The following is an 8877-nucleotide window of genomic DNA, read 5'->3' as shown; positions in this document are numbered from 1 at the left end:
GACAAACAACCATTCACACTCATACATACAGTCAATTTAGAGCCACTAATTAGCCTAACCTGCATGTCTTTGGCCTGTGGGGGAAACCAGAGCACCCGGAGGAAACCCACACAGACACGGGGAGAACATGCAAACTCCACACAGAAAGGCTCCTGCCGGCCGCTGGGCTTGAACCCAGGACCTTCTTGCTACGAGGCAACAGTGCTAACCACTACACCACCGTGCTGCCCCTTGCATCATATTTATTGAACCCAAAAATAATGTTTGAAAGCATATATAGAATCTCATCTCATCTCATTATCTCTAGCCGCTTTATCCTGTTCTACAGGGTCGCAGGCAAGCTAGAGCCTATCTCAGCTGACTACGGGCGAAAGGTGGGGTACACCCTGGACAAGTCGCCAGGTCATCACAACCATTCACACTCACATTCACACCTGCGGTCAATTTAGAATCACCAGTTAACCTAACCTGCATGTCTTTGGACTGTGGGGGAAACCAGAGCACCCGGAGGAAACCCATGCGGACAAGGGGAGAACATGCAAACTCCGCACAGAAATGCCCTCGCCGGCCACGGGGCTCGAACCCAGACCTTCTTGCTGTGAGGCGACAGCGCTAACCACTACACCACTATGCCACCCTCCCTAAAAATAATCTCATTTCATCTCATCTCATTATCTCTAGCCACTTTATCCTATCCTTCTACAGGGTCGCAGGCAAGCTGGAGCCTATCCCAGCTGACTACGGGCGAAAGGCGGGGTACACCCTGGACAAGTCGCCAGGTCATCACAGGGCTGACACATAGACACAGACAACCATTCACACTCACATTCACACCTACGGTCAATTTAGAGTCACCAGTTAACCTAACCTGCATGTCTTTGGCCTGTGGGGGAAACCGGAGCACCCGGAGGAAACCCATGCAGACACGGGGAGAACATGCAAACTCCACACAGAAAGGCCCTCGCCAGCCACGGGGCTCGAACCCAGGACCTTCTTGCTGTGAGGCGACAGCGCTAACCACTACATCACTATGCCACCCTCCCTAAAAATAATCTCATTTCATCTCAAACGGGGAGCACCCGGAGGAAACCCATGCGGACACGGGGAGAACATGCAAACTCCACACAGAAAGGCCCTCGCCAGCCACGGGGCTTGAACCCAGGACCTTCTTGCTACGAGGCAACAGTGCTAACCACTACACCACCGTGCTGCCCCTTGCATCATATTTATTGAACCCAAAAATAATGTTTGAAAGCATATATAGAATCTCATCTCATCTCATTATCTCTAGCCGCTTTATCCTGTTCTACAGGGTCGCAGGCAAGCTAGAGCCTATCTCAGCTGACTACGGGCGAAAGGTGGGGTACACCCTGGACAAGTCGCCAGGTCATCACAACCATTCACACTCACATTCACACCTGCGGTCAATTTAGAATCACCAGTTAACCTAACCTGCATGTCTTTGGACTGTGGGGGAAACCAGAGCACCCGGAGGAAACCCATGCGGACACGGGGAGAACATGCAAACTCCGCACAGAAATGCCCTCGCTGGCCACGGGGCTCGAACCTGGACCTTCTTGCTGTGAGGTGACAGCGCTAACCACTACACCACTGTGCCGCCCTCCCTAAAAATAATCTCATTTCATCTCATTATCTCTAGCCGCTTTATCCGTCTACAGGGTCGCAGGCAAGCTGGAGCCTATCCCAGCTGACTACGGGCGAAAGGCGGGGTACACCCTGGACAAGTCACCAGGTCATCACAGGGCTGACACATAGACACAGACAACCATTCACACTCACATTCACACCTATGGTCAATTTAGAGTCACCAGTTAACCTAGCCTGCATGTCTTTGGCCTGTGGGGAAAACCAGAGCACCCGGAGGAAACCCACGCGGACATGGGGAGAACATGCAAACTCCACACAGAAAGGCCCTCGCTGGCCCCGGGGCTCGAACCCGGACCTTCTTGCTGTGAGGCGACAGCGCTAACCACTACACCACCGTGCCGCCCGCTATAAAGATATGTAAGGAATGTGGGTAAAGTTGAGGAAGTAATGAAAGGGTGAAAAAAAAAAGTCGAGATACTTTTCGTGGGGTAAATTTGATCGGATACGACGGTTTAACATACAAGCCAAATACACGCGATGTGAGTGGTAAGATGGCGGCCAGATGGCTTCACTCGTCTCCATAGAGGCTATGAGCGCTCCAGATTCTACATAGAGCTCAGTGAGCAGACTGCATCCTGTCATCCGCGGGAGGCGGGACAACCGAGCGGAACTCGACAAGTTTGAACCCCCGAGAAGCGCCCACTTTCTACCCTTTCCTTCTCTGATTGGTTAAGATTTGGCCAATGAGGACTTACCCTAACCGGCGGCAAAAGGTTTAAATTCAAACAGCAGTGAAAACACTGAGCGCGCAGTTTAGTGTTTTGGTTCGTGTGTTGCTGGTAAGAGCTTTTTTTTTTTTTAATTTAAGTTATTATAATTGGTGTACTCTAAGATTTTCGAGTGAGTGAGTGAAATGCTTGTAGTTAATATTAACTAAAAAACCTTTTATAGGCATATTGGAAATATGGATGGGATTTCCTCACCGCACAGACAGAATGGTTAACTTCTCTGATAATGTTAGAAGTTAAGTAGCTATTTGATGAGTAGTTGGTTAATACACACTGTCATCGCCTTTACTGATCGTCTTTCAAGGGCTTATTAGAAACAGCAGAGCTGATCTGATGTCAACATTTTAGTTAGGATGGTTTTGTCATGTCTGTGTTCTCCCTAACTTTTGCTTTTTTTTTTAATTAAGAACGATCTGGCAGGATAAATGCGCAAATAGGTGAGTGCCAATTCTGGATGTCCTGTCTATCTAAATTTGCAAACTGTCTCCCACCATGTTCTTGTATCGCTAGGCAAATCTACATTTTTGAAGCACTGCCTTTACTGTTCAAGGCAAGACACTAACCCTTTGCATATCAGTCTAATTTTGAGTGGTGTGTGAGAGAGAATTTTTAAAAATGTATACAAAAGAGGCTTTGTCTAAACTAGTATGTACAACCCCGATTCCAAAAAAAGTTGGGACAAAGTACAAATTGTAAATAAAAATGGAATGCAATGATGTGGAAGTTTCAAAATTCCATATTTTATTCAGAATAGAGCATAGATGACATATCAAATGTTTAAACTGAGAAAATGTATCATTTAAAGAGAAATATTAGGTGATTTTTAAATTTCATGACAACACCACATCTCAAAGTTGGGACAAGGCCATGTTTACCACTGTGAGACATCCCCTTTTCTCTTTACAACAGTCTGTAAACGTCTGGGGACTGAGGAGACAAGTTGCTCAAGTTTAGGGATAGGAATGTTAACCCATTCTTGTCTAATGTAGGATTCTAGTTGCTCAACTGTCTTAGGTCTTTTTTGTCGTATCTTCCGTTTTATGATGCGCCAAATGTTTTCTATGGGTGAAAGATCTGGACTGCAGGCTGGGCAGTTCAGTACCCGGACCCTTCTTCTACGCAGCCATGATGCTGTAATTGATGCAGTATGTGGTTTGGCATTGTCATGTTGGAAAATGCAAGGTCTTCCCTGAAAGAGACGTCGTCTGGATGGGAGCATATGTTGCTCTAGAACCTGGATATACCTTTCAGCATTGATGGTGTCTTTCCAGATGTGTAAGCTGCCCATGCCACACACACTAATGCAACCCCATACCATCAGAGATGCAGGCTTCTGAACTGAGCGCTCATAACAACTTGGGTCGTCCTTCTCCTCTTTAGTCTGAATGACACGGCGTCCCTGATTTCCATAAAGAACTTCAAATTTTGATTCGTCTGACCACAGAACAGTTTTCCACTTTGCCACAGTCCATTTTAAATGAGCCTTGGCCCAGAGAAGACGTCTGCGCTTCTGGTTCATGTTTAGATACAGCTTCTTTGAACTATAGAGTTTTAGCTGGCAACGGCAGGCGGCACGGTGAATTGTGTTCACAGATAATGTTCTCTGGAAATATTCCTGAGCCCATTTTGTGATTTTCCAATACAGAAGCATGCCTGTATGTGATGCATTGCCGTCTAAGGGCCCGAAGATCACGGGCACCCAGTATGGTTTTCTGGCCTTGACCCTTATGCACAGAGATTCTTCCAGATTCTCTGAATCTTTTGATGATATATTCAAGCTCTTTGCAATTTTACACTGTCAAACTCCTTTCTGATATTGCTCCACTATTTGTTGGTGCAGAATTAGGGGGATTGGTGATCCTCTTCCCATCTTTACTTCTGAGAGCCGCTGCCACTCCAAGATGCTCTTTTTATACCCAGTCATGTTAATGACCTATTGCCAATTGACCTAATGAGTTGCAATTTGGTCCTCCAGCTGTTCCCTTTTTGTACCTTTAACTTTTCCAGCCTCTTATTGCCCCTGTCCCAACTTTTTTGAGATGTGTTGCTGTCATGAAATTTCAAATGAGCCAATATTTGGCATGAAATTTCAAAATGTCTCACTTTCGACATTTGATATGTTGTCTATGTTCTATTGTGAATACAATATCCGTTTTTGAGATTTGTAAATTATTGCATTCCGTTTTTATTTACAATTTGTACTTTGTCCCAACTTTTTTGGAATCGGGGTTGTATAAATTTGCACACCCAGTACAGCATCAAAAACTATTTAAAATATTTCACCGTGAGCCCGCTGAAGACTTGCAGAAAACTTTGCTAGAATGGCATTTCTTTAGTCCTGTTAAAACTAATATACTGTAAATCCAGGAGTTAAAGTGCATATTCTGGACCAATTTCATGGTGGTGGGTTTCTTTATATGAAAGTATGTCCCTTTACACACTCATCCATAAGGGTAATTTTGCACAAGGCCATCTGTCTACAGCAGAAAAAAATAAAATAACAAATTGCATCTGGAAAAATCCCAAGGGAGTCTGGAGCCAGATTCGTGACGTCACCTGCGGAAGCGCCAGCAGGCTGTGAGAGCTTGCACAGTTTCAGTGCACAGCCTGTGTAGACCAAGCGCTCCCATTTCTCTCTCATTGTCTGGTCTTTTGGAAAACGATGAGTACTAATCCCATCAAGATTGGTGTTGCTACACCCTCCTACGATACATCTGTTAACCATTTTAATAATTACGCGATAACGTTGAAGAAATTTTGCAGAAAACCACCAGGTCGTTTTCTCATAAACAAACCAGCGCTGACGTAGGATTCAGAGGGAGGCGTCCTGCACGCGACGTCACGAAAATCAGTGTTTCCCGGGAAATACAAATGCCAGGTTTTTTCAGAGGCGGACCAATTCGCCTCAAATGGCTTGATTTGCAACTGAATTTTTCTGGTATTGCGCAAGGTTAAAACAAAATTGTACAAAATGAAGTGTGACATATTTGACCAAAGTTTAATATAAAATAGGAGCTGAATTTACCCATGATATGCACTTTAAGCTTTTGAAGCATTACTCTGGAAAAAAAATCTTCTATTTAGAGACATATAAAACCTCATGTATGCAGGCAATTTAGGGGAAAAATGGATATGAATATCGAAAAGTTAGTGTGGGGGGGTGCGCGTGCTCACCATCCATTTTATTAGGAATGTACCCCATTCATGAATTTTTACACTTGTAGCATTTGGTAGACATTTTTAATAGTGATATGCAGAAGTGTACTGTAATTTCTCTTGAACACTTACTAATGCGAAATTATTAGCTCAAGGATGGAGTGCCAAAGTCTTGTTGGGGTGATTTTTTTTTTTTAATTACAGTATGAAATAAGAGTTGATTTATGCAATTATATTCAGCTGTTTATAAAATCGTATGGATAAAGGTCAAGAGTTTCAGGTAATGTTCAGACAAACAACATGGTGGAAGGTCGGAATGTGATCTTTGTGGCTTTGACATTGGTGTGGTTGTTGGTGCCAGGTGATCTGGGCAATTGAAGATGGGGAAAGGATGTTTTTATCTTCTGCTGTCCAGTTTCAGTCAGCCTGTGTGAACTGTAGTTTCAGATTCCTGTTTGTGGCTGACTGGAATGGAACCTGATGTGGTGGTCTGCTGTTGTCCATCCGCCTTGCTGTGTTGTGTGTTTGGGGATGTTCTTTTGCTCACCATGGCTGTAGTGTGCTTATTTGAGTTACCTTGGCTTTTCTGTCAGCTCAAACCAGCATGCTCTACAAACTGTTGGGTATGAAAATCCTGGGCGATCAGAGATTTTCAAACACTCAAACCATTCTGTCTGGTACCAACAACCATGCAATAGTTGGTCTTTCATATGACGTTTTATTTACTCCACTACACTCCCTACCCATGTCCCAACTATGCTGTACGATGTGGACATTAACCTGTATCTGTAATTTTATCTATCACACTACTGCCACATGATTATCCTATGGAGTGTGTGTATGCCCGCAAGTGTTTTAAAGTGGCTAGTGACAAACATTTTTCTGTTTTAGATATTATTACAGCTTGCTAATCAAGGCATCTTCAACTCCAATTCCAAAAAAGTTGGGACACTGAACTGTAAATAAAAACAGAACGTGATAATTTGCAAATCATGGAAACCCTATATTTCACTGAAAATGGTACAGAAAACGTATCAAATTTTGAAACTGAGAAATGTTTTTTGAAAACTATGCTCATTTTGAAGTCAGCAAAACATTTCAGAAAAGTTGGGACAGGGGCATGTTTATCACTGTGTTGCATTACCTCTACTTTTAATAACACACTGTAAATGTTTGGGAACTGAGGAGACTGACTGCTGTAGTTTTGAAAGAGAAATCTTGTCCCATTCTTGCCTGATACATGGATTAAAGTTTTCCGTCATGTGACGGATTTCCGTCAACTGAACTCTCCCAAGGCCAAATGTGAGGTTGGTGCTGATCCGAGGAGAATTAAAATGACGGGTGGTTGGGTAGAGATTGGGTTATAACACTGTGTTGCAACACCATCAACTATCAGCAGGGTTTATTTAACTTTTTTTTTGTTTGTTTTTGAGCCATGCTTTGTGTTGTTCATTTCCTATGTTTGATCATGTTTAAACGTTCGCTGTCTACAGTGCGTCATTAAAAAAAACATGCGCTGTCAAAATTGGCAAAATCCATTCCCATGTGCTTGGCGTGCTTGTGTCTGACCATTTCTGTTTTTTATTAAATTAAATCTTGCCAAAATGACTTAGTTCAAAGTTGGACATGTAGAAATAGAGCATGTTAAAAAATAAACCCCGTAAAAGCCCGCTCCTCTGCTTCAGCCAGACTTGAAGACCCGACGGTGCAATGCTTGCAGACTGTCAGAAGTAATTAGACCTAAATTTATAGCTAACAAATCAGCAGACGCCTCAACAATTATTTTCGTTAGGCCAATGTGTAAGGTATGTTAGAACCGTGCCTTATAGCCTACGTTATATCACAATTTAAAGGACGTTTGAGGAGTTGGAGGCTGCGAGCGTAATGATGTTCCGACATGCACTAAACTTGATTCCCTGAAAATCATACACCAGCGTTCAATGCCCCAAACAGTCAAAATGTCTAGAAGACTACGGTTAAATAATAATCATAGCCTACTAAGTTAAATTACGTCAAAACATCTGTTTCTGGCCTATGAAATGATGGAGGAAAATGAGAACGAACGCAAAGTAGATAGCAGCCAACTTCACGCGATCTTTTAGGTAACTTAACTCGTGTTGGCCACAATATTTCTCTTAATAAAATCTTGAATTGTTTTTGAAGTCGTATTCAACACAAAGTAAGGTCAAACCCCAATTTTAATTTAAGCGATGATCCAAACTTTTTTTTCTATATTGACGTCGAGCATAGAGGAGCATGTCATTCTGCTTTCGGTTTCAGCAGCATGGATGCGCTTTACATGAAAGAAGGCACTGATGTGTCTGCCATCGATAAAGGTGTAAAAAACAAGTGGAGGTGGGCTTGGCTGTATGAAATAGGTGAAAATGGAAAGCCATTTAGTTCATGGTGCAAAAAACTAAACATTCCAGGCGCTTGCATTTGTGTGGTAAACCCACGCCTTCTGGACGAAAACCCCGCCCCCAGAAACGGGCATCAGGTGTCCTGAAGTTAGATGACTTTGGATTCACAGACAGAGGTGTAGCCTCGTCGATGTTGTGTTACACTGTTGTGTTTATTGTTTTGAATATGGTCAATTCAATACAATTGTGTTGAAAGCACTGTGCAATACAGCAATAAATGTTTGCACTTAAAACTTCAAATGCTTTGTCATTTGTAGGCCATTAACAAGTAGAAGGGCACTCTGACAGTGCATCACAAAGGCAGCTGAATTTAAACACCCCCCCCCCCCAAGTGCTTTGTTGTTTTTACAGCTGAATATCTCAAAAACGAACAATGGTGAAGAATCACTCAACAATAAATTGAAATATATTAATCCATTAATTAATTGATGATAAAGTTATCAGTTCTAAGTTAACCATTCTCAGAATTTCATCGAAATCCACCCATAACACCCCCCCACCCCCCCGCGTAAATTTTCAGTCAAATAATTTTTTTTTTTTTTGCTTTAATCCATGCAACTTCAGTTGCTCAACAGTTCAAGATCTCCTTTGTCATATTTTGTGCTTCATAATGCGCCCAATGTTTTAAATGGGAGGCAGGTCTGGGCTGCAGGCAGGCCAGTTCAGCACCTGGACTCTTTCTATGGAGCCATGCAGTTTTAAGATGTGCAGAAAGTGGTTTGGCATTGTCTTGCTGAAAGAAGGAAGGCCTTCCCTGCAAAAGATTGTCTGGATGGCAGCACATTGCTCTGAAACGTGTGTGGTTTTTTTTTGTTTGTTTGTTTTTTTGGTTTTTTTTTTGGGGGGGGGATGTATAGGTAATCGTATGGGGCCAAATAAAATTTATGGATCAATTTCACGAGTGA

At 42.9% G+C, this 8877-nt stretch overlaps 1 protein-coding gene across 2 annotated transcripts in view; it reads left to right on the top strand.

Moving 5' to 3' along the window:
• Window positions 1-2359: 2359 nt before the first annotated feature.
• Window positions 2360-8877, top strand: part of kifc1 (kinesin family member C1) — a 38682-nt gene continuing 32164 nt past the window's right edge. For both annotated transcript variants that reach the window (XM_060925520.1, XM_060925521.1), the window contains exons 1-2: window positions 2360-2447; window positions 2804-2833. The gene's annotated coding sequence lies outside the window, so the exon portion shown is untranslated. The remainder of the gene's footprint in view (window positions 2448-2803; window positions 2834-8877) is intronic.

The sequence above is a fragment of the Neoarius graeffei genome, chromosome 7, assembly GCF_027579695.1.
Source record: "Neoarius graeffei isolate fNeoGra1 chromosome 7, fNeoGra1.pri, whole genome shotgun sequence".
Taxonomy (NCBI): domain Eukaryota; kingdom Metazoa; phylum Chordata; class Actinopteri; order Siluriformes; family Ariidae; genus Neoarius; species Neoarius graeffei.
Note: the sequence above shows the minus strand (reverse complement) of the source record. Positions and strands in the feature narration are given on the sequence as shown.